Source organism: Fukomys damarensis, unplaced genomic scaffold (assembly GCF_012274545.1).
Source record: "Fukomys damarensis isolate Sample0158 unplaced genomic scaffold, DMR_v1.0_HiC HiC_scaffold_33, whole genome shotgun sequence".
Lineage (NCBI taxonomy): Eukaryota > Metazoa > Chordata > Mammalia > Rodentia > Bathyergidae > Fukomys > Fukomys damarensis.
The window spans coordinates 2563592-2589391 of record NW_022900945.1 but is presented as its reverse complement, the minus strand read 5'-3'; the positions used below and the strand labels follow the sequence as shown (position 1 = coordinate 2589391).

At 54.0% G+C, this 25800-nt stretch overlaps 1 protein-coding gene across 9 annotated transcripts in view; it reads right to left on the bottom strand.

Moving 5' to 3' along the window:
- Ror1 (receptor tyrosine kinase like orphan receptor 1) overlaps nt 1-25800 on the bottom strand; it is a 291697-nt gene that overhangs the window by 55963 nt on the left and 209934 nt on the right. Inside the window, exon 1 of one of the 9 annotated variants that reach the window (XM_033758112.1) lies at nt 2401-2596. The exons of the other annotated variants lie outside the window; for them this stretch is intronic. The gene's annotated coding sequence lies outside the window, so the exon portion shown is untranslated. Of the gene's footprint in view, nt 1-2400; nt 2597-25800 lie in introns of those variants that run through there. 9 annotated transcript variants of the gene reach the window in all.

The following is a 25800-nucleotide window of genomic DNA, read 5'->3' as shown; positions in this document are numbered from 1 at the left end:
AAAAAAAAAAAAAAAAAAAAAAAAAAAAAAAAAAAAAAGATGCCTCCTGTTTTAAGTTGAGAAAAGAAGGAAAACTCACAGATGGAAAAGAACAAGCCCTACCTGCGGCCAAGGGCACACAGGGTCAGAGCCCTGTCCAGCCATCGGCCGGCTCCGGCGGCCTCGAGTCCAGGCCACACGGTGGAGGGCTTGAGCGCAGGGCGGTTGGGGTGCAGAGCTGTGCACCCTAAGTTTGGATGCCACCTCTGAGACTTGATGACCCTGGGAGACCTCTCCGGGACTCTCCTGTCAGCTGTACAACGAGGACACCGCTTCCAAAGGTCGTGCTAAACACCGACCTGAGACACGTAGGTAAAGAGCGTCACCTGTGCCCAGACCCGGCCTGCACACACAGCCCGTGTGACCGTGGCCACTGCGGTTCTCCAGTCCATGCCATGGAGACCGCGCTATGGCCCTATCTACCGTCCAGGAAACTCTTCGGTCAACATGGCCCGGGGTGGATGGCCAGGCTTCGCGGCGCTGGCCTGAAGGAGTCGGTGCTCTAGAAGTGAGGACGAGAGAAGCAGAGGAGGTCAGCACTGAGGCTGTGTGGACAGTGGGGTACGGCTTCCTGCTTCCCTCTTCAGTCGAGGGTGGGGCACAGAATTTCTGATTTTTCTTCTGGATTCATCAGCAGCCTCCCTGAGAAAACCCCTCACACAGGACTTTTAGCAAAAATAATAACCAGCAAGCGGAGGTCACAGAGAGCCTGCCCACAGGGGTAGGGAGCCGACAGCGGCGCCAGATCCTCCTGTGCCAGCCTGGGACTGCAGTGAGTCACTTTGCCTCTCTGGGATCTGTCACGGCAAGGAACTGCTAGTGACACAGATGGCCAGAGATGGCGTGGACCTGTGGGAGCTCGCTTTGAGGCCCGGTGGGGCAGCCGGAGACACTGACAGCGTCCAGAGTACCCGGAGCTCGCCCATGGTGGGCACGGCAGGCTCGACACGCAGTGCTGCTCCTTCCTCCGCCTTTCGGTGGAGCCCGGTGGGCAGCGAGACCCAGCTCACCTGGAACCTTCAACTCAGGCAGCTGCAGAGGAGGCCCACAAGTCCGCTCAGGAGGACGCAGTGGCGTCTGAAACGAGCCACGGGATTCTGCGTCCCCCCTCACACACATGAGAATTCCCTGCCTTCCGGGACGCCCTGGATTCGAACAGCACTGTGCACTTATCAGGAGCCACGTCTGCACCCACCACTGCAGGCACAACTGAAGTGCGGGCTGCTCTTAAAAGAAACCCGAGCAACTGTTTCCTCATCTCCTCCTCCCTCTTTCCCTTTGCTCCTCCCACCTCCTCCTCCTCCTCTGTTTCTTTTCCTTCCTCTCTCCTGTCCCTCCCCTCCTCCCCTTCCTCTCTCCTCTCCGCCTCCTCCTCCCTCTCCCTCTCTCTCCTTTCCTTCCCTTCTTCCCCACCCCTTTGTCCCTTTCACCCCACCACCCAGCCTGGCCTTGGGCTTCTGGGCTAGGGTGATCGTCCTGCCTCAGCTTCCCACCATACCATCTTATCAAACAACCCCCCCCGCAAGAACAGGTCAGTGAAGGTCTGTTTCACTCCTCTATGGCTGCTCCACAGCTGTCCCACCGGGTTTTCCGGCTCTCACTCTGTCTTCCTGCTGTGTCCTCCCAGCCACCCAGCAGCTCCCTGCTGCCCTTCACGCCTGTCCAGTGCCCGGGAAAGCAGGCAGCTGTTCAGTGCCACGCTCCCGCCCTCCCTCCCTTCCTGAATAACGGCCTGGAAGGATGGCGGCCAACCGGGACTTCCTCTGGACCAGGGACGCCCAAGGGTGACTGCGCTGTGTGGCCAGGCATGGAGCGGCCTGGGGGAGCCCCTCCAGCTGAGGGTCCCGCAGGGCCTGCACAGTGGCCTGAGGTCGAGAAGCCTGCTCCAGACCAGGGCTCTGCAAGAGCTGTGCAGAGCAGTGAAGGAACGCCGAGCACGCCAAGGGTCTGCGCCCCGCTCCTGCGGAAGCCTGCGCGGCACACGAAGCTGCCACAGCAGAAGAAACCCGAGACAGGTGGGCAGTGGCTCAGAGCGAAGCTGGAGGGCACCCGAAGCTCTGGGACCCTGCCAGACACCCGGGAGCAGGGACCCCGGGAATCCTGGGGCGCGGGGGAGAGGGCTGGGGCTGCTGGCCTCACCCTGGCCCTTTTGCTGTCTACACCAGGGCTTGGGGTTTATTTTCCTTCTTTGCTTCCCATTGACAGGAACCAAGACTTGGTTTCATTTAACATTTCTCTTAGTCGCCTGAAATGTGAAAACTGAACAAACAGATCTGATCCCACACTGTCCACACTCCTTCTGTGGTGCCCCACAGGGCTGTGAAAACAAACAGAGGAGAAGATGGAGGGCCTGCTACCTACCTGCAGCTCCACGGCAGCTCTCCGCCCCTTCGCACGGCTGTGAGGCTCGCTCCAGGGCAGGGTCCAGTCTGTGCTGGCTGCCCGTCCTGCGTCCCTCGGATCTGCTGGGTGACTCGAGAGTCACTCACTCTCCAGCCCTGCCTCTGCCCTAAGGAGCAGCCATCTACAGCTTGCTGGATGTCCTCCACTCTGCACTCGTTTCCTCCTCACCTTCTCCTCCTCCACGTTCCTCTTCTTGTCCTTCCTGTTCTTGTTTTCCTCCTCCTCCTTGTTCTGAATCTTTCTGAGCACTGCACCCTGGTTTTACACATGAACGGGCTTTGCGGGGCAGACTCGTTCACGCTCAGAACACACTTCCGGCCGCTCCTAGCACTGTGAGCTCCTTCACACACAGAAGCCCCATGAGGACAGTGTGCCATCTTGGTTTCTTTCTTTGGGCGTTGCACCCTTTCTTCCTAAACAGTAGAGGCAAGAGTAGGCACTCAGTAGGATCTGTGGACTGACCGCAAGTCTCGTGGCCATGCTGGGCAGAGCGGCTCTCTCCGCTGGCCGTGTGTGAAGGTCACTCAGGTGTGTGAGCCCTCCTGTCCTCCTCGCCTGCGTGTCCCACCTGGTGATCGCTCACTATGCATCAAGCAGCGCTGCAGGCCACCTCTGCCTCCTCGGGAGTGGACAGCACTGTGGGGTCTGCTTGCCTGTCCCCATGCGGTCCTCACCACTGTCTCCATACGCAGACCTGGACACTCCCCAAGTCCTGGCGTCAGGGCTCCCACACCCTGTGCACAAAACTCCTCCCTAGTTCACTCATTGCCCACACAGTGTCTGAACTAATCTTTCTAGGATCACTGCAGAGGGTAAAAACAGTGGAGAATCTTTACCCATAAAACTACAAAATAGCCTTCTGGTCTCTTCTGTGATCCTGAAGTTCTTTCATTCAAATCCCTTCTGTTCTGTATGAGAACGTACTGCACACAGGCATCTGGCTCACGAAGATAACACAGTGACGGTTTTCCCACACAACTCAGCCTAATCATCGCTGGCTCCTGGAAGGACTCTTCCCCACCCCAGGGAGAGGTGGCCGGCCTCCTCCTCCGTCCTGGGCCCAGCACCGCACAGGCCGAGTGCCCTGGAGTGTCCTGATGTTCCAGCAGGAGCTTTAATGCTTTCCGGATTAATTTTGTAACCCTAAAACAGGATGAGGTCGACAGCACGTGTTTATCAGCATAAGCGATGTTGATGTGAAGTCACTGGATATCAACTACCTGTAGCAAAGTTCTCATTAATTCTGGGGACATTGACAGACACATTCTTTAGGTCACCAAAGTGAGAGCAAACAGAAACTCTTAATTATTTTATAAATCGATGTTCACTAAAGTTACTGTAAGAAAAATATACTCAATGTGCAAACCATAGGACACTGGGCCAGACAACTAAGTTATCATTATTTCACCACTTACAGCCAACTCGGAAATGGAACAGGTCTTCCGCTGCCGTCCTAAGGCTGAGGCTTCCAGGCCTGGGCTGAGCTCATCTGCTCAGGTGACCTTGGGCATCTGACTCAGGCCATAGTCGCCGGTTCGCCAAGTGTTTAGTAGCCGGTAACCTGCAGAGGTCTTCCCTGCTTTCCACCACATGAGATCCCTAGGGCAGGACATACGATCCACCCCTGGGTCGCCAGTGGGCCTCGGTTTCCTGGTGTGTGCCATGTCCCGCATCCGCAGTCCACGCACGGTGGTCGGAGCATGGCCCAGGGCCACGCACACTCCTCCACGCAGGGTGCAGCCCCTCCTCGGCGTCCCAGGGTGTGGCCCCAGGAGTGTGCCCACCACAAGCATACCCCAGGCAGCAGGCGGGAGCGCGAAAGTGCTTGGGGGACTGTACAACAGCAGAAGTCCACCAGGGTTCCTATCACAGCACTCAGCTCCCTATGGTGGCTGATGGCATGGACTTCTGCTGGAGAAAGGATTTCCTCATCACCCAGAGAAAACTATTCCAAGCTGACAAAGTCACGAAGTCTAAATGGGTCCAATGCATCCGTGCCCCCCAAGCCTCGTGGCGCAGTGCGTGTGTGTATGCGGATCCTGAGGGTCCCCCACTGTGAAGGGACGAGGTGAGGGCAGGGCCTCGTGTCTCACAGCCTGAGTCCCTGCCTGCACCCAGCGCAGCTGCCGAGAGCCCCAGAACCTGCAGGGCGGCAGTGGGGACTGGCCGAGTGCCACCGCCATGGCCACCACACCAAAGCCAGGTCAGGAGCACCTTCCCTACTGAGCCCTCGGCAGAGAAACCTGTGCTGCTGCTGCTGGAGCCACACAGTCCATCTCCTGTCCCCACTCGAGCGGCGGCACCAAGGACACACACTGGCCTCTGGGTCTTGTGCCCCTGCCGGATCTGTGTGCACGGCTCACACATGGACCTGCACAGCTCACAAATCAGGGGCTTTTACCTTACTGCTGGGGTCTCCCCAACTCCCTGAGCAAGTCTGCAAAGGCTGAAGCCCTGGGGGAGAGGAAATTGCTCTGCGGTGAGCACAGGACTCAGGCCAGGGCTCCTACAGGGAAGGGTGAGGAGACGCTGCGCCTTCCAGAGCGGAGCAACTGTGCAGACTGACTGGGAACAGAAGCTATCTGCAGGAGTTGCCCTGACAGTGGCCACTGCGGCCCACCTACTGCCAATCCTTTCTATCTTAAAAGCTTTAATTTTTGAAACAAAAACCAATGGAATCCTTAAATCACTGGTCACAGCTCAGCTCCAGAAGTTCTGGGTCTAGAAGTCCATTTTACACAGAATGAGGACCCAGACAGTGGGTCTGGACATCTGGCTGGTAGACTTGTCTCTGCCCTGCCCTGCTGCAGAAATGCAGGCAGTCTCACTGGGCATGGTGGCATGGGCCTGTCATCCCAGCACTCTGGGAGGCTGAGACAGGAGGATTGCAAGTTGGAGCCCAACCAGGGCAACTTAGTAAATGGAATTAAATCAGCTGACCTTAAGATCGGAGACAGTCCTGAATTATCTAAGTGGTACCTAATAGGTCCCATGGAGTCAGATCATCCCTTAAACACGGAAGGAGGAAGACAAGACTGAGAAAGCTTATTGGGCTGGAGCTGGAAGGGCCCCTGGCCAGGCAATGCAGTGAGGAGATAAAGAAGAGGGTTCTGCCCAGAGCCCAGGGAGGGAACCTTACTTTCAGTCTGGTGAGGCCTGTTTTCGACTTCTGACTTTTAAAACTGATAGCAAATTTGTTTCAACGAACCCTGCAGCAGTTCAGTCATCAGGAGACTAAGCTGTAGACCAACATGGGACCCGTGAGACTGTTATCACCGCTCACCCAGGCCCTGCTTTCCGCGCCATCAGCATCGAGCCTGCCTTTCAGAGGCAGCCGGGCGGGAGATTCCCAGCTCTGTACACCTGCCAGAGTCTCGGAAGCCAAACCAGATGGCGACGTCATGACGTGGGTCACACAGGCCTTTGTCCTGAAGAATGCTATCAGATGGTTTCTCTCCAAACACTGACCGTATTGTTCTTGTTCTTCATTTTATGCAGCCTTTGTTCCTAGTACAAAGTACAGCTTCAGAGTGAGTTGATTTTAGCCTGTTGGTAAGAGTTTTATTTAGAATGTCTTTATTAGCACAGCTAAAAGATATAAAGACTAATGTCGGCTTATCCAATTATAAGCTCTGATTTATAGCTGATCACTTCCCTTCTTTGGCTCTGGCCTCTCTGGAAAATATTTCACGAGTGAACTGTCTTAGATCCCTTCCCGTTTTGAGTGTTGCACTTGATTTCGCATAGTAGCTCAGACTTGTGGAGGCCAGGCTGTTACAGTTAGTGGATAAGAGACACGTAAATGTGCACAGCCGATAAATATGCAAATGACAGAGCTCGGTGAGTTTTACAAAAGAGCAGACCCCAGCGCTACTAGCCTGGCGCAGAAATGAAGACGCAGAGAGCATCGCGGCATCCAGAAGCCCCGCGATGGCCCTGCTGAGAACCAGGCACACGACTTCTCCAGTGTTAGAAGGCGAGGCAGCAGGGTGAGCTAGAAAGGGGTCGGAGAGGAAACAAAAGGGGTTGGGACAGGCTGGGGAGGCTGAGGGCACTGTGAGCAGGAGCCCAAGGCTCATGGGGGAGAGGCTGGTAGGTGTCCTGCCATCTTTCCTCCTCCTTTTTTGATCTGTGCATAAATCGAGGCATCAGATTTGTTTTGGGGGAAAGGGTTTGCTGTTTGAAAAACTAAAAAGCATCTTGAAAACTACCAGATGAGTCCCTCTGTCCAGGCAGTTCACACTCTAAACTCAAGGCCCCAGAAATGCCTGCCGTGTTGCAGCCAAGCTACCCCAGGGCTAGCGGGCCCTGGACACACTCCCCATGCCATGAGGTCACCTGTCCTGGGACAGCGCCGAAAACACCCTGCAGAGGGCTGTGGCTGAGACACAGAGACACTGTGACTTGTTGGGGAAACACACAACACCCTGCTCATAAGCACCCATACCACGCAGCAGTGTGGTCAGGACTGCAGTGGTGCCTCATTCCCAGGGCTGAACAAGCTAGCACAGGGTGGCTTTCACGCCTGGGGCTGCCCGGGCTGCCACCCTTTCTGGAGCCGCTGGCCTGGAGTAGATGCGGGTGTCTCTCTGGACCCCACTGGTGACAGGCACTTCTGGGCAGTACATGTCCAGCAGTGCGGGTGTGCCTCACTGGGCCTAGTTGGAAATGAGAAGAAATGATTGTCTCATAAGAAACTCCCAGGAGCAACACAAGGGGTATAAGGTTGCCAGTCTTACTGTAAGTGGAGATCAAACATAATTTATGCGATTGGATATCAGATATGTTGGGAGGCATCTAGAGGGAGTCTAGGTGTTTTCAATTTTTTAAAAATGTTTTTCAGAGTAGGTTTTAGGAGAGGTTTAAAAATGTGATATAGTCTGCTATGGCTTATATCTAGATGTCCCCTCAAACCTCACGCGCTCATGGGTGGGGCTTTTGGAAGTGAGTGGGTAATGGGTGTGTGACAGTGGACCCACCCCTGGTTAGTTTGCCATAGGTCTAGGTGAGGATGATGGACTTGCTGAGGAGAGAGGACCCCCCACAGAGGTGGAATTAAAAGGGAAAGGAGGAGGAAGTCTCACCGCTCTCTGCCTACCCTGCCGTGGACTGTTTCTCCTTTGTTGTGGGCCCTGCCTTGAAGCCGGCCAATGAGGGCCTGAAGCCTCTAAAACTGTTAGCCAAATAAATCTCTCTTCCTTTAATTTGTGGGTGTCAGGTATTGCATCCCAGTGATGAGAAAGTAACTGAGATGCAACTGGAAGCCAATTAGCTAGAACACTTATTGTGAATGAGGGAGGGAGGAGGGGACTGTGTGACCTTCGCCTTCTCTCTTACGACATTCCTCGCAGGACAAACCCTCAGGATGTCTCCATGAATCTTTGGAGTTACCAGAGCAATGTGAAATTTAGCAGTTACTCCAGCTGTTCCTATCTACAGATGCAGAAACAAGGCACAGAGAGGCCAAGTGGTGTGCCCAGCATTTCAAGGCACACTGAAGAAGAGACGAGGGTTACTGCCAGTCCTCCTGGTGTCCAGCTCAGTGCTCTGGCTGTGATGGAACAGTGCATCCTCAGAGAAGACACTGGACCCATCTGCATCTTACCTCTTAGCAGTCACATGATCAGACAGAAACTGCTTGAATGCAAAGAAATTTCCTTCTTTGCTTGGCTGTCTAAAGAATATCTGGAAGGGGCTGGGCACATAGCTCAACAGCAGCCTGCGTGCTTAGCATGCCCAAGACCCCCTGTCTGATACCTGCCTCCCCAAGAGCACAACCGGAAGGAGGCAAAGAGGCAGAAGAATTAAATCTCAACGTAAAAGCATGGAACACTAGCGCTACACAAAATTATATGAAGGAATTAAAACAGACATTATCAAAATGACTTGTTCAAGAAATCGGACAATTCCAACACACCTGGAAGAACCCGTATGGGCAAAGGCTCTACCATCCGTCTTTCCACCCCTCTAATGAGCAGGCACTGCTCACAGTTGTCACTGATGCTGGGGTACAGAGTGAAGGACTTCGGACCTGCGGAAACTCTGCTTGGAGAAGCAAGGGCATGGCTTGATGTGAAGTCTTGTGCTGAGATCAGAGGAGAGAGACAGAGAGGGAGACAGGAAAGCAAGGCTGGGGAGAACAGAGTATCATGGGGGTTAGTAGTTGAGGGTTGGTTAGGCACGAGAAGGAAGGTCCCTGGGTGGCTGGGTGGACAGCATGTGTGGGAGGGCGCTAGAAGGAAAGGAGAACTTCCACAGAATTCCAGAGTTCAGACCAGAAACTGTCACAAGACTGGTTAGCACTGTGGTCTCTGGTGAAGGAATCACAATTGTCATTTCCGTTCCTTCCATACCAGCAAGCTCCTTCTGGCCCATTAAAGGCGATGACGAACATGCAGAATCTTTAACGGACTGAACAGAGTTTAGTTCACCCTTCACAGTATATAGCTCCAGTATGGAGGAGTCTGGTCAGTTATTCAGGTTTGTCAGTGCAAAATGTAGAAGAAATGTTTTTATTTTGTGGTTGGGCTCTTAGTCACTTTTCTTATTGCTGAGACAAAATACCTGACACCCCAAATTAAAGGAGGAAAGGTTTATTTCAGCTCACAGTTCGTAGAGGTTTCAGGCAATCGTTGGCCGGCTCCAAGGCAGGGTGACCTGACAGAGGAGAAAGAGTCCATGGCAGGGTAGGCAGGAGACAGTGAAACAGCAAAGAACAGCAGCAAGCCTGCCTTTTATCCTATCCAAGTTACAGGCCTTTTCTTTAGGGTGGTGCCACCCACACAAAGGGTGGGGTTTTCATTATTCACACCCAAATCTGTGCTAGACCAATTTAGTTAGACTATACCCTTAATCCCAGTGCCCTACCCTCACCCAGCATCACACACCCATGACCCAGTCCCTTCCCAAAAGCCTTGCTCACATTTGAGCTAGGCCTTTTCCAAACTGATGCTAAAGTGTGATCCGCTGGGCATGGAGAAAATTGCCAACTCATCTCTAATAGCTCTTCAGAAGGCTTCCCGTCAGAAGCAGCAACTTTGCCTGTGCAACCATCTACTGCACTGGGCTCAGAGGATAAGATGTGGGCTTCAGACCCAGACAGCAAAGTAACACCTTTGCTGCTTCTCGTGTGTGGATGGCGATGAAGGTGCCAAAGGGTTTGGGCTGCTTTGGGGGTGACTTGTATTCCACGTGAAGGCCATTATCACTCAATTATGGGGAGAAGTTGAAGTTAGGTTCCCTGGTTAGATCTGAGGTCTTTAGAGAAAAGCGGTGGTTAAGGACTTCACTTGATTGTCACTGAAGGAAAGCTTCCCATCCACTTGCTTCTCACCAGGACAGTGAGGACACGTCCGGGGTGTAATCATGTGCAAACAAGCTCCAGGCTCCAGGCCATAGCGAGGGGTACGCAGGTGGCACTGACTTCCTCGGGGAACACCCTGGACTCCACGACATGGAACTTCGGGGTCCTCCACCTGCACTCGAAGGACAGCGGATCCCAGCGTGTATTTGTTCACCTTTGGCCACTGCTCTGATGCATCTGAGGCACTTGGGTCTGGAGCAGCAGAGGGCAGAGTGGTGGAGTTTGTACCCACAGAGGCAGCTTGGAGTTCATGGGATGCTGACACAATTAACATCCCGTGAACCAACTCAAGTTTGTGCAAATCTAACTTTGAGAGCCTCTGTTCTTTTTGATAGGCATTCACAAACACAATCCCCTTTCTCCTCAAAAGTCTGTCATGAGACCTATGGTAGGCGTTCCTCTACCTCCCCTGGGATGCGAGATAAATACAGCCCATCTGGAGGAGGAAAACCCAACAGCTTCAGTGTGTACGAGACTGTGAACGTCAACCATTCTCCTGTCTTCAAAAACTGTAAGTTCTGGGCATCAGGGAGGGAAGAAGGGAAAAGGGATTGGGGGAAGAAAATGGAAACGATGCTTTTGTAAAGGGGAGAGGAGAAGAGTTGCAGGGAGTGGAGGGGAAAAGAGTCAGATACATCATGTACAGGTACAAGTTCCCCGTGAGGAATGCGATCACTCTGTATGGCCAATATGCACTAATGTAACAACTGAAAACAAAAAATTATGTTCTGGCCAGCTTTTCACATAGTGTTTGCTCTTCTAGAAAGTTTAGATACAGGTACAGCAATTCCCCCAGGTGTTAACATTTTCAAGGATGAAAAATGGGTTGAGTCTGAACGTTCCAGCCAGTTTAACCTCTGGTTACTGTCATCAGCAGAGCTTGTCTATACCAGCACTTCCTAGCCTACTGGTTTGGTTATTTAGCTACTACTATCAAGGCTGGCTAAACAGTACCCCTAACTTAGGATGCAAATTAACATACCACAGGTGAAAAGCATCACCATGTTGAGTGTAATCATTTTTCGCTTTCAGAGTAATGCCCCTTACAATGGTATTTAACTACAATGAAAATATATTTGAAAGCACAGTAAAAAGCATTCTAGAAAAGTGCTACATCCAGAACAAACTAGATTTGTCATTTGAAGCCCTTCTGGGGAAGCTTGGTGATACTCTGGGTTCTGCAAGAAAACACTGTGGAGACTGATCTCCCACAAGAACTGCATTGTGCAGTTTGTATTTCTTTTCAAAGACTTCAAACTTGCCCTTGAGGTCTTGAAGTGTACTCATATGCGTTTTTAAAAAAATGTCGTTTCATCTGTGGCTTTTCCAAATTGCCAGAATACTAGAAGGTCACATTTCTTTGCACTTGATCTAACCATTTGTATCACTAGGGACCCTCTCGGTTGCAAATTACAAAATTCCCAGTTGACCAGCTTTGAAGCAATAAAGGAGCATTTACTGGCTCACCAGCCAAGGCATGGATGTGGAGCTGGAGTGGGGAAAGTTCCATCCATGCAATCAGATAATCTGTCTTTCTCTTATCTCGGCCTCTTGATTTTATGGCCCCAGGCATTTCCAGACTTACATCACAATTACACATCTAAGAAACATGGGCAAGGCCTTCTGACAACTCCATATTATAAAAATGTGGTGGACAGATTAAACTGGCCTGGCACAGCGCACCAGCCCACCCTGGCCCGGCCCAGGGTGCCGTGGCTGCACCCCTGGAGGACTCTAATAGCTGGCGCAGGAGAAGCCTGGCTCTAGAAGGAAGAGCTGCTGTGAGGAACAGAGAGCAATGCACGCCCAGCCCTGCTCTGGGAGAGGGTGTGACATGTCTACACCCTTCTATTCCGGGTCACCCTTGGGTTGTCTCATGCTCTGCATTACTGGGAAGCGAGGACTGCTGTCAGGGTCTTTTGAGTAAAAACACAGAGCTGATGTGTGCTTACAGGAGGGACCCATGGATTTTAACTCTGGCTTGCGAGCTTTGAGCTACGTTACCTGCACACTCAGCTTGGTGTGGCAAGGTGTCGCTCAGTCCCAGCCCGGCGACGCCCAGCAGGAGCAGTAGCTGTCCCTCCCGGGCACACTTGCCAGTAGGCCGTCCTCCCCAAGTGCCCGCCAGCCAGTGGCCACGTCAGCATCTGCATGCAGAAACCACGTGCAACCTAAGCCACTCTTGAGCCTCATTTGTTCCTCAACTCTTCAGTTCAGAAATTATCACTTACTTGTTGACAGACTGATTGATAAAGGTTCCAAGAGAATTTGGGCTCAGGTCCCTTAACTTTTGGGGCTTTGTTTCATTTTAATAATCTTGCAGATCTCTCTTTGCCACTCCTTTGTGTCTTTCTAAAAATCCAGACCCTGGAAACTGCTTTCTATCAGCATTACTGCTTATCACAAGATGATAATAAGTACATATCTGTGCATATCTGTATAGATTTGAGAATGTAGAGGAAGATTAAATCCGCATCACGTAATGTGGAAACTATGCCACCAAAACTGAAGGAAAGGGCCAGGCTTCCTGAGTTTGCAGGACTCCTGGGGTCTCTGGCAGGGGTGCATTTTTAGCACTGGAGTCCTGCTGTGGCTGTGGCCACCATGTATTTTCAGAAATTCCCCAATCCCGTGTGCTAAGACTTATGTTTCAAAGCCAGTCTATGAATCTCCCATCTCCCGCCTGGCTTTGGCCAATCTCTGATGTGCTGCCTTTGTAGGGAACACAGAGATCCTGTAGAAAATCACTCTACTGAAAAAAAAGATGCCATTATAAGAAGACCATGGAATGGAGGAGGCGTGGGCAGCCAAGGTATAAAACGCCCTTTGGTGGGAAGGTCGGAGTGACTGGGTCACCGGGTGGAGGACGGAACGTGGCCCTGGTCCCCGTTCACCTGTTACTATGTACACCACGCAGCAGCGCGTCTCCATGCCCCCGCGTGTTTCAGGTGGGCTATGACTCCCTCTCTGCTCAACCCCAACTCCATGGTGTAGACAAATTGGATTTTGGAGTCCAGCCACTGTCAGAATGCCAGCTTTCCTTAGCCACAACCTGCTCACAGGTAACCTCGGGCTGCAGTCGGCTTGTTTCAGTAGGAGTGTTTCAGTGTGAGTATTAAGTGACACTTGGCACAGGCTGCAGGAGACCAGCTTGAAACCACACTTAATTTGGCTTAAAACTATTAGTCATTATTCATTCAGATTAAAACTATGACTCATTCCAAGGCCTAAGTGTGAATTGCTAATTGACCCTTCGGCTGGTGTTTGGAGAAAGACCTCCCTTTGCCAACAGCCACAACTGAGATCTCAATGATCGATGAGGCTGTGACGCCTCTAATAGCAAGGAAAGCCTGAAGCTGAGGAACTAGGACTGTGCAGCCATTCTCCAAGGTCAAACGCTAGCTAAGATAATGCAGGTGGCTCGTTAGCTCTGACCAGCAAGATGGCACAGGTGGCTTGTTAACCGTGACCCGTCCCTCACTAGTACACACAGTTACTGCCCTTTTACAGCCTAGCTCCTTAGCGCATTAGTCCTGCTGTTCCCTACATCTGCCTCACGCCCCCGCTGCGCTGTATGATCGCAACTACTGATGAATCCAGAGCCTGGGGTCTTCTCCAGCAGAGCTGAGATCAACTCCAGTGCCCCAAGTAATACACAGATAAACAGTCCCTTATTCTTTAAGCCTTGCTCTTTGCACATTATTCTTTCAGGCCCCTGCTCTGCCCTCTTCAGGACACCAGGCGCCCCCCAGGGACAAACTTGTCGGAAGAGCAACCTGACAAAAGGGCTCAATAACGGGAGCAGCAACCGCTTGGATCTGGTGTGACCTCAGAGCCCTCGAAGGCTGGTCTCCAGGCTGCGGTGCTATCAGTGGAACCTCTACTCCAGGACGTCAATCCGGCGCAGCGTCGGTCCGTGGGGTGCGCCTCCGAGGGGACCCCACCGCCCCACTCTGCTCCTCCTGTGCTGCAGGTGCACAGGCCTCGTCCTTTTGTGCCCCGCCACACACGCAAAACCCCACAGCCAAGTGACCGCGGGCTGCGACCTTTGAAACCGTCGGCCAAACCAAGCTTCCCTCATCGAGCTGCTGAGCTCAGTGTTTTGTCAGAGCGGCAGAACGCCGACTACTTCGTGGGATAGCAAACTTGGTGCAGCACAGGAAAGGCCAGACGCTCTGTTCTGGGGAACAGAGTATGAAGAGGAAGGTGAAATTCCTGCCTCTCTAAGGCCCCCACGCTAGCTGGGAAGACACAGGTAACACACAAGCACAGTGCTCAACTACAAAACAACACGTCACACTGACAGACGGGGGCCACACGTGGGAAAGTGGGCGCTTACTGAACGCCAGGAGAATCTGCTCCAAAATACCAGCTCCTCCGCAGCAGGAAAAGCACCAGCCCTTCTCCGTTCCATCCCCATACCGAGGCTGCATTGGTGGACAGACGCACCTGTGGCGGGGAGATGAGGGCACTGTCTGCAGGACTCATGGGAAGCACTATGTGGGAACATGGAGGCCTGCCTTTGAACCTTGGCTTTGTGGAAAAGCTTCGTGTCCGCAGCCTCGCTGAGCCTCAGCTGCCTGGCGTGGAAAATGGCCGTGGTTCCTGTCGGCCGCACCAGGCATCCATACAGGTAAGTAACACACTGTCCAAAAACAATGTTGACCCCCACACAGCAGCCCCTTGACAAACAACAGCAAATACACAGTTGTACAGAGAAACCGAAAGCTTCAGGATGGGCACAAACTCAGATAGGTGGAAAGAAATAACGTCACACATACCCACCTGTACAACTCCTAACTTGGGCCCTAAAACCAATACTGCTGCCCACGGAATGACAGGACACAAGGCCGTTCTTCCCTCCTGCCATGGTAACCCATGGCCCATGCTCTGGGGCTGTTAACAAGATCAATAAACTTGCCACATTCAGAAATCGACAATTAATCCCTTTTACAGCAGTTGAAGTTGCGGGCCACTGTATTTTATGTGGCCAGGCAGGTGGAGCACATGGTTTTTATTATTGACCTCCGCTCTTTTCGAAAAACGAAACAAAGCCCCACTTCTACAACTGCACCATCCAGAGCCGTCCCGCCGGGCTGAGTGTGAGGGCGCCGGGCCGGCTGCTTGGGCACCACTGTCTCTGGTGCTGCTCTGCTCTCTGTGTGTCTTGTGATTCAGAGCTGCGGTGAGAAGCATTTCAGGGGGCAGAGATTTATTCCCCTTTTACTGTTTTTACTAGGCTGAAAGAACACTTGTGGGAAACGAAACCTGGGCCTTGCTGGGATTTTGGTGAGTTGGGCTTGCTCTGGAACGGCTCTCGCCGGTCTGGTACCTGCTGGTAACAGTGGGCGTCATTGTGGGCTCCCCACAGGTCTGTGGTTAGGACCCCACCCGAGGGCCTCTGCCGTGCAGGGGTCTATGAACACCTGCGGACCCTCTGCTTTCCCTGCTCGGAGAGTCTGGAAGGCCGAAAATGCTTAATGATGCTATGTCCTCGGCATGTTTATATCCAGTATGTGCTCACTTAAATACTGTTGGCCAATGAGTCCAGATAAAGCCAGTCTTTCTCCCAAATTCAAACCAACCCTTAATTTTATGAGGTTTATAAAACTTCAGCAAAAATAGTTTCTTAAAAAGTTTTTCCTTCAGCTTGTTCGCTCCGTTGATCTTGGCCAAGGCTGCTCAGAGTGACTCACAGGCTGTGAGAAAGATTATTCACTTGGTGGGGTGACTTGGGGCTGGGTGGGGTCAGAAATGCTATAAATCTCTGCCTGTGACACTCCTGCATACCTTGCCAGATCTGGAATAAAACCGGCTCGGAAGCCAGCAGGCGGCACCTGCACAGTCACACTTCCAAGTCCTCCCAGTCGGGGGCTGTGCCCTGCTGAAGGACACCGGGCTGTTAGCACACGTGAGTCACACTTGGAGCCAAATCAAGTGGCGGCTCTGTGGAAAGCTCCTGGCTCCTTCTCCCCGGGCACAGTGCTTTTCTCTTCCGGGCCCCAGCGCGAGCCTCTCAGGAACGGGTTGGTGACCCACCCACCACACAGATGTCTCCGAGGAGAGTCCAGGTCCGGCCCCCACCCTCCTCCAACCCTGTGGTTTCGTTCCTAAGATGCTGTCAGGCTTCAGCTACTACTGAAGCAGTCACTTCCATGGGGAAAACACCCTGGGTTTACGCAGCCCCAGACTTGCAGGAGTGGAGATTTTCCTGGCAGTAATGTTCTGATAAAGGTGTCCTTTGTAGCCGCAGTGCTGAGGGCTGTAACGGCGCTCAGCCCGAATGGCCCCGCAGGCCGGGCCTCTGAGTACGCAGAGCCCTTCTTCTCCCATCACCGCAGTGCTGATGCTGCACGCAGCGGCTCCTGGCATTTTAGCACCTCATCGCCCACGAAAGACAGAGGACCTGGAGATTCCAGTCTGTTTCTCAGCGTCCTGAGGTTACAGCTGAGCTAGGAAAGCTTGAGCTGGGAGGGAAAAGTCCGTCGTGATTGGTTCTTTCATGGTCGTTAGACTCAGAGTCCTTTGACAGTGACCAATCTTGGGCACTGTGGTCAGCACATTTGGTGAGGGATGATCTAGTATCGCACAGCGCTTCCTGACCTTCCTTCTCTGTTAACAAACACCTGCCCTCCCACGGGCTCGTCCTCAGAAGGGCTCTTCTCGCCTCACACAACCGAGGAACTGGGGAGTGTGCAGGGTTCTGCTGTCACGCAGCAGACCTGCTATGCACCAGTCTCTGCGTCTGCGTCTCAGAGAAGCGCTCCTGCCACTCCGCTCCGAGGCTCCCTCTCCTCCCTTTGCCCACTGCTCCCAGGAGTTTACTCCCACCTGATTGTCTTTAAAGACCTCGTCCAGAAATGGCCAGGCTTCCTGAAGTCTTACGCACACACACACACGCGCTCACGTACACACAGGCACACAGTCGTGGGCGTCGTGCTTCTGGTCAGCTCGATTTCTTTCCTTCTCTTCACAGTCCAACATTTTAAGCGTCTTCCGGCTCGCCGCTCCTGTTACCTCCCACTAAGTTTCTTCTTTCTTGTAACTCGGTGTCTGTTCCCATTCTTCCTTAGAAACAACCTTGGGGCTCAGCACAGCCTCTTCTCTGATGGCAGGACCTCAGGTCCAGTTCAGAGCTCCTCTGAGATGCCCAACACAACTCACCCATCCTCAGAGACCCCTCCCGTCCCTCAGGGCTTCTGCCGCCTGAACTTTGCCGGTTTTCCTTCTTCTATTTCCGTAACTTTCCCTTCCTCCTCGGAGCTCCCTTCCCAGCTATAAGATTCACTGCCCTTCCTCCCGAGTACGAATGTTACTGAAAGCTCAGAGCTCAGCCCTCCATTCCTCTGTTTACGCTGTCGGGAGGCTCGCGGGGTTCCCTTGTCCCCCAATCCCGGCTGTCTCAAGACCGTAGTACTTTTCTTCCAAAGTAAGTTGACTTGGATATGCAGCCATGCCCTGTGCCGGAAGGGGACGCCAAGAAAGCAGATGCCAAGACGGGAGTCAAAGGACAGAGATTTCCCGGGGTGAGGCTGGTGGGAGCAGGGAGGGCAAAGGTGCAGGACGAGCCCGGGACCCCAATGCAGCCTTGACATGGAGGAGGAGCGGAGGAGGAGGTGGGCAGAGGCTGCAGCTCTGAGGCCGGCTCACGCCCAGGTGTCACCCGGAGCTGCGGGGCAGGGACCTGAACCCGCACCTTCGGGAACCCCCAGGGCTGGCCTCACCTCCTCCTCCATCCTGCCCTCGCTTCTGTTTCCCGTCTCCTTCCACAGCATCAGCACCCCATCTTCCAGGCCACAGAACTAGGACGACGCTTCGCATTTCCCACTCCCTGGAATTCCTTCATGGACCCCAATTTCTGTCTCAACCCCCGGACGCTGTGCTTTGGAGGGGCCCCGGCTCTTCTCACCTCTCGGGTTTGTCCTCCATTCATCAGCCCCCACCCACACACCCACAGCCCTGGCATTGTTATCTCCAGCCCCAGTTCCGTCCAGAGCTCTAAATAAGCATTTCTCAAACGTGAAGGTTATATGTTCTGCTCTTAAAGGGAAAAGGATTGTTTATCTCAGTGTTAAATTCCTTTACTTAAAATGTTATATAGGTACTGACATAAAACTAAATATGAGGCCTTGATAATACTCTGAATTCCTCGCAGACATTTTCCTACACATTTTATATAGTTGAGCTCATACTACAAATATATATATATATATATGTATATACATTTTTGGGCAGTATTGTGTTTTGTGTTTGGACAGTACAGCACACGCAGTCTTATTCAATAAAACAACTGACAAGCAGTTTTGTGATACCTAATATTCTGTTCTGTAGATATAATTAGTTGATTTTATAATGAAGCAATAAATAAAGAACTTTCTAACAATACGCTTGCATTTGGGAGAATTTTCTTGGAATAGATATCCAGGAGAGGAAAAGATGTCTTTGTTTCAGAGATGAGAAAACCTAGTTTCTCAGAGTTTGGGTGACCCCCCCCCACTAATGTCGCCCTGCCTTTGAAATGTGAGGGATGTGAAAGGAGGTCCCAGCCTGGCTTATTTCTGTCAGACCAGGCTCCCCATGCCGGCCGTGGCCTGCTGTAAGGGGTTCTGCCTGGAACCCTCAGGCGCAGAACGTATGAGAGCCACAGGGGAGCAGCGGGGGTCGGACCTCTGAGAACTGCAGCCGTTGGACTCGGGAGAGCAGGTGCGCACGGCCAGGCTGCAGGGAAATGCCCCTCGGGCTCTGCAAGCCGTGACGCCCGGCCTTTATCCAGGAGAGGTCTGCTTCTTGTCGGGACCCTACCCGGGGACTGGCTTTTCTGACCAAAGCAAGTTGAAAATGTCCCTCTTCTCGCTAGGCAGGAAGAACGAAGTGGGTGCTACACAGTTCACAGAGGCAGGGTCTGCAGCCAGGCAACTGTGTTTAAACTAGGAAAGAAGAGCAGGCATCTGGGGCTTGCAGAGTGCACCGGGGACAGCTGATTGTGAAGGAAGATCTAAGAATACACCAGTTTCCTGACCTCTGCACGACTGACATTTGGGCTGGCACGAAGGCGGAGAGAAGCCCTGTCCACGTGGCCACGGGGCTGCACCCTACCTTGCCAGCACCCTCCATCCGATGCCCTGCTCTCAATCTACAGCACAGCTCTGCCAATCTTAACACAAGTCCTGGAATTTAAAAAGAGCCCAAGACTGTTTTTGTAGTGATTGAGCTGCCTTGCTCCTACTGAAACTCAGGAGTCAAGATTCTCACGCTCAGAAAGCAGGACGATCCGCACTGGCTCCCCTGCCGAGACACTCAGGAGGCTCCTGGTGCTCACAGGGACCGAGAAGCCATCTGCCCAAGCTGCACGACCCGCTGAGCAGCGACTGGACAAATCTTCATGGTGGGAGACCGAGTAATAAGTAGGCAGGGACCTGAGCAGCTCAGAAGGAGTCCTCGTCCTCCCTCAGGAGTCTGGAGGCAGAGCCTGCAGCCACCTCCGGTCACCTGCCGCCATTTCTCCTCCACTCTGACCTGGCTCTCAGGGATGCCCGGCCGTTGCTTCCGTCCACCCACCCAGCCTTTGCTTCCTCCACTGAACATGCCTTCGACACGATCAGAAGGGGCCACGTCATCAGCACCTGACTACTGTCCTTCCCAGCCATGCCTGCCCCGAACGCCCCAAGGAAACCCCGGGCCCTTTTACCCCTCGGTGGATTCACCGTTGCCCTTGGAAGGACAGGCATCCGGCGGGTACAACTCTGCAGGTCACACCCGCTCCTCGTGCCAGCACGGCCCCACGGCCCTGTGCCCAAGTGCTGTTCTCACGGACTCACCTCGTCCCCGGTTGTCTTCTGGCCTCGCCTCTCAGCGGGGGATGTGAGCCCGTGTCCGCTCACCTCCCTCCCTGACCTGTGCTCCCAGGTCTGCCTTTCCCAGGCCTCTTCCATCACCTACTCCACCAGTCCCTGTCTTGTCACGAGGATACAGGGCCTGGCACCTACAACTCCAAGGAGGAGAGGTTCATGCGGCCCAGGTTCGGGGGACCGGGTCCATGGCGGGCTGGCTCTAAGGCAGGGTGGCATGCAGAGGTGCTGGGTGGAGGAAGGCCGCTCGCCCTCACGGCAGCCAGGACGCAGAGAGGGGAGGAACAGGGGACCAGAGCCCACCCTCCACGTCACACCTCTGAACACAGGCCTCCGGAGGGATATCTTCGATGGAGACACCCACCCACGGGTGAGGAGCACCATCTCACAGAACGGCTGCTCAGGTCTGCTTCACGAGTGTCACCCACATCTGACGGATTACCCCACTCACTGCTCTTTTCACCTCCACGCGTGCGCTCTCACTCAGCCCGTGTGCTCCCACACGTAGGACAGGACTGGTGGCTCCGCCCCAACACCCTTTTGTCCTGTGCCGGGGACGTGCTCCCCACTACCAGTCTAGTTGGCAAACACCTGCTCCTTTACAGGGCCTTCCTCGGAGTATAGGAAGAGAATCAGGCCAGACTCACAGATGTGCTCTAGGAGTGAAACGAGCTGGTACCCGCCAGGTGCTCAGCCCCGTGGTGGGCACACAGTAAATGCTCAATAAACTGCAGTTGTGATGATGGTTAGCCCTCAGGTCAGCTCTGCTTCCCTCCCGGGAGGTGTCTGCTCCAGGCTCCAGGACACTGGACTCTATGGTCTCAGTGGGTGACACCATCTCTCCATCTATAGCTCAGAGCTCAGTGTCCGGTGGCTGAGCCGCTGACTGCATGTGTCCTAGGCACTTCCCCATCCTGGGAAGAACCAGGATGTCCCAGGCCTCTGCCCACGACGCTGGCCTTTTCAGCTGTGGTATTGCAGATTCCAGCCTTGGCCTTATTTCCGCCAGACTGGGAAGGATTCCTCTGTGAAAGGGGAGTCTGGGGGGCCCCTCGTGGGTGGGGCTGCCCAGGCAGCCAGCTCCCTGGCTTCACGGCGCACAGCTGCCGCCACCCCACAGCGGGTCCCTGGGCAGCCAGGGGAGGACTGGGGATGCAGGCCCCAGGGGCTGGGCAATGTAAGGTTTGGGGAGAATTCGGGGAGAAGGGGGCCTTGGGGCCAGGGTGAGGGGCTCACAGAAACGTCCCGCGGTTGCTATGAGAAGGAGATGCTGGTCAGTGGACACCTTGGTCTCATCTGACGGCACTTGTGACTGCTCGCTCAGTAACAGCCGGAGGCATGCGGCCCCCGGCCCTGTCCTCACCCCATGCAACCTTTTCCTATTTCACAAAGCCTTATGCCTGAAGATCCGTTCTTGAAATACTTTTTGTCTCTTTTTTGCAGAGCTGGGGATCTAACCTAGGGCCTCACATATCCCAGAGAAGGGCTTGACCCCTAGATTACACTCCCAGGCCATAAACTGCATTTTTAATGGAAAAAATTATGCATGGAACCCCTCCCTCTGCGCAGGTTCTTTGCCTCTGTGGCACCCACTTTGCAGAGCGTGTCCTTCATTCCTGTCCACAGCTGTGATGAAAGTGAGGCTGTGGAGGCTCTGGGCCTGACTGCAGTCGCCCAGCCCGCCCGCACACCAACCACACTGCCATGGGCTTGTTCCCCTTACAGGGCTTCCCAGAGGAGCTGGCTTAGTTGATGGGCGAGAAGAAAAGGGAACGTTTCCCTGTTGTTGTTAAAATAAATACGTTTGCAAGCTATAAGTAAATCAGAATTTGTTAAAGTATAAATATGTCAAAATATAACTTGCTAATTACAGCTACTTAGCATAAGAATGAAACGTGGTGGATTCAATGAAGCCCCGGGAGATGAGAAAGGAAGTTGCCCACTGTGTGTCCGGGCTCCCTGGCTCTGATGTGTCTGGTCCCTGCGGGGCCTCGGATGCTCAAGCACTTCACAGACCCCCTTAACCCCTCAGGCCCACGAGGACTTTAGCCGGGGCACCCCTCACCCTAACCTTTCTCCAGGCACAGCACACTGTCTCAGCGGCCTTCTCTCAGCTTGGGCAAGTTTCTTTCTGGCAGAAAGCCTGGAGGGCTCTTCGCTTTGAGCGGGATGCTTATCTGGAGAAAACACAATTCAGGATTTCCTCCAGCTGTTTGTATGGTCCCTGAAGGACCAGTTTGAGAAGATTTCAAAGGAATCCCAGGGCGTGGAGGAGAAATGAAAAGCTCACCTTTGCCCTTTGCTTTGTGACCCTCTGCCCAGGAACTGGGCCAGTGGGCTGGGGGCTCCAGGTGTGTTGAGGGAGGGGCCGGTTTCAAATCACTCAGCCAGAGTGGGGGCTTTGATTTGCAACAGAAAGGCAACTTGGGGTTGTTCTGCAGGGTCCTGGCCACCCAAAAGATAAGATGCAGGGAAACTTGGAGAGCCGATTTCAGATAGAAGAGACCAGGATTCTCCTGGCTCTGCCCACAGGAAGGTGGAGACCCACCTACCGGGGATCCTCAATCAAAAGCACCTGAACAGGGTCTGCAATTTATCAAAGGCCTTCACAACCCGGGTGACATTACTTCCCCTCACTCCTGAAAGCCGGAGCAGAAGCAGGAACAGGTGTACTGGAACAAGAACTCTTAGAAACAGCCAGGTGCACACAGGTGTGAGGTGCAGCATTAGAGAGAAACCAAACAAGGGCAGACTGATCAAGTAAAGCCATTTCAGAACATGTACACTAGTAATGAGAGAGACAGGAGGCTGTGCACTTACAGAAAATGGCTGAGATTCAGTGTGAAGAAAGGAAGCAAATGCACAGTTACTGGAACCACAGACAAATGCACAGGCAGTGCCTGGAGACCAGAGTAAGAACTAACATTTACTGGCTGTGGATTTGCGTCAGGTGCCCTGAAGCATGACGCATCTCAATGGGTCCTTTCTGTAAAGCCTCAGGAGAAGCCTTTAGTAGGATTCCAGACCTGTGGTTAACTGAGGGCCAGGAGCAGGTGCAGCTAACCCCTGTGTCAGGAAAACATGGGAGCGGTGAAGACAGAGTGGCCACGGGCACAATGTTCCTTTAATCTGTGCTCTGAAGGTTCTGGAGTAGGGTCGTACTAATTTAAATCACATCAGGGTGGCCAGTTGCAAGTTTCAGCTCTCAGGTCAGGACCACATACTCAGATCCAGCTGCGTGGTAAAACCAGCTCCGCCACAGCCTGTTTGATTACACGCAGGACAAGAGTTTACCCGTCGCAGATCAGCACGAGTTCCAAGCACCAGCCTCCAGAGGGTCAGATGAGAGGAGGCTCGTGAGGAGTTGAGCGCAGGACCTGGGACAGCAGTGACCACTCAGCAGCTACTGTGAGCTGTTAGCACCGGTGCGAGGTGCTGTGCTAAGTCCTCCCACGGAGAGTCTCGTCTCACGCCCACACTCGGTACTTAGCTAGCACCTCTATCTTGCAGAATAAGAGATCCGGTTTAGAGAGATTAAGGAGCCCCCCACTTCCAGTTACCAAGCGGCACAGTGGTCGGCGGTGATCTCCAGGAGCACTTCGTTACCTCCGCGGCAGGTTTCCCAGTCCTTGGAAGGGTCCTGCGAGACCCAGGTCTCAGCTTGTCCTCGCTGTCCCTCAGGGGAGTAGTTCAGCCAGGAAGCCCACCGAGCCACCTCTGCAGGAAGTGGGGGACACTTCCTGCAGAGGCCTCTTTCTCTCATGGATTACACTCCAGGGCTCCTCATCCCCTAAACACCAGTGCGCCGATTTCCACCCGGCAGAAGCAGGAAGGGAGGACGGGAAGGTAGAGATGGAAACTAAAGGCACTGACGGGAACCTGCAATGACAGGTCCAGCCGCCTCGGACTTGGATGGAATCAGGTCCACCTAGGCCGAGAAAGGGCACGAAGCTGATTCCCCCAGAGGAAATGCTGGCCATCTTGTCAAAGTGGGCGGGTGGCCACCAGCAAGCAAGAATGGATGTCCTTCACCTTCTTGAATCAAACTCCTCGCACTTTCACAGCAACGCTCACATTCCTCACCGGCTGGACGCGGACCTGAGCCAGTTAGGAGCTGCCCAGCTACTGCAGGTAACCTGACCGTGTGGAAGTCAGCTGCCGCAGGCACTGCTGGAAAGGATCCAGCCATTCCCAGGCCTCCTCCATACCTTCTGAGAGTGGAAAGGGCAGGGTAGAGCCCCTGGCACCTCCCCTCAGAGCTCCTGTCATCCACAGATGACTTAACCGTCTATGCAGACTTGGGCTAACCCAGCTTCCGGTGATGGAACTGCACAGAGTCGCAACATCTTAATTGTGGGGTGGAGGCTGAATGCCCACCATCACAGAGCCAAGCCCTCAGCCCAGAGGTGAGGATTTCCAGCAGAAACTTCAGGGGAGCAAGCGGTCTGGTGAGCGGCCATGAGGTCCTGGCTGGGAATTTCTCCACAGCTTGTGGACACCCTGTGCCTCGGAGGCCACCCACGTCCACCTGCCCTGGAGTCCTGGCTACAACGGAGGACAAATGGAGAGGACACGTGGGCAAAGGAGCAGTAGGCTTTCTGGCTGGCTGGCCGAGAAGAAGGACCCAAATGAATGGCATTTTCTTGGAGTCTCCCTAACCTTGTACTTCCTTGACCGAGCAAGGTGTGTGGCCCCCACAAAATGCCCAACAGATGCTTACGGAGAAGGACACAGGCCGAGATGTGGGGAGCAGAGGGCCTGGTGCTGGGAGGCCCCATTCCCACGCCCTCCTTTCCATCCTGACTGCCTCCACCCCGTGTGCTGACCACAACTCCTCAGTGGGGCGCAGTTACCTGCATTACAGCTGGAAAACCCAGCAGAAGCAGGTGACTTGCGGAGTGGCTTCCAGACTGGTCTTCTCTGACTCCACAGTGGACCCCACTGAGCAGGGCCCCCAGACCCAGCAGGTCTGGGTCAGGGTCACACACAAGTGGCTCGCACCCCTGCAGGTCCCCATCACCCCAGTTCTCTCCTTCCCAGGCCGGCCAGGGAGCCACCATTTTTATTAGGATGAAGTCACGCTCAAACACCAACACAGTTTCTATGGACACCAAGCCTTGCGGCTTTGTTCTGTGCCCCACAAACATATTTATCTTGGCCCTGGTTAACAAGACGCCACTTTCCATGTGCACATGCACCCCGGGGGTCCCATCGGGCCAGGCTGCGTGGGAAAAGCAGGCTGTGGTGGGGCTGGCAGCCACCCTGAGGCACTGCATTAATCCAGCTCTCAAGTTCCAAGCCCTGTGAGGATGGCGTGGTCTTATGCAGGCCCCTGACCAGAGCCCCTCTTTCCCAGGCTGGGTGTCACCCTCACCCAGAGGGCCAGGTACATGCAGAGCCATGACAGAGCCACAGAGAGAGGCCTGGGGCTGGGTCTGCACAGGTGCTGTGCGCAGTGACCTGGGAACGAACCTTGAGGTCGTTTTGCAGCCTCAGCTCCCTGCCCTCACACAGGAGCACGGTCACTAGTGCCCACTCCAGTCCTCCTCACTGTGTCCCGGCGTGCACAGCCGGGTCCTGGGGTGGCCACACTGTGACAGAGGGTGGCTCTGAGACCCCCAGAGCGGAGACCCGCAGACAGGCGGAAGCGGGGAGACTGGGCGCAGCCGCCTCGCAGGTGCAGGGTGCAGGGTTTCTTCCCAGGGGTGGGCGGAGAACACCAGGTGGAGCGAGCAGGTGGTTCCTGCAGGGCGCTGGGGAGCGGTCAGAGTAGCGCACTGTGCGCCAGCTTCTCGAGATACCCATCCTGCACTGGCAAGCAAGGAAGACTTCCAGGAGGGCCGGGGCCCTGTTGTCCTGACTCCTGCGCCCGCAGCCTCCTGCCACTATCCCCACCCCGGCCAGGATGGCGGCTGCAGGGAGGACAGTCTGAAGGGAATTCACCCGGGCCCAAAGAATCGTGTTTACTTTGGGACTTCATTGTGTTCCTGTTTGGAATTCACCCATCTCTCTAATCCAGAGGAACTCATTAATCTCTCAATCTCTCTCTCTCTCTCTCTCTCTCTCTGTCACACACATACACACACACACACACACACACACACACACACACACACACACACACTTAAGCGAGGAGGCAAGACACGC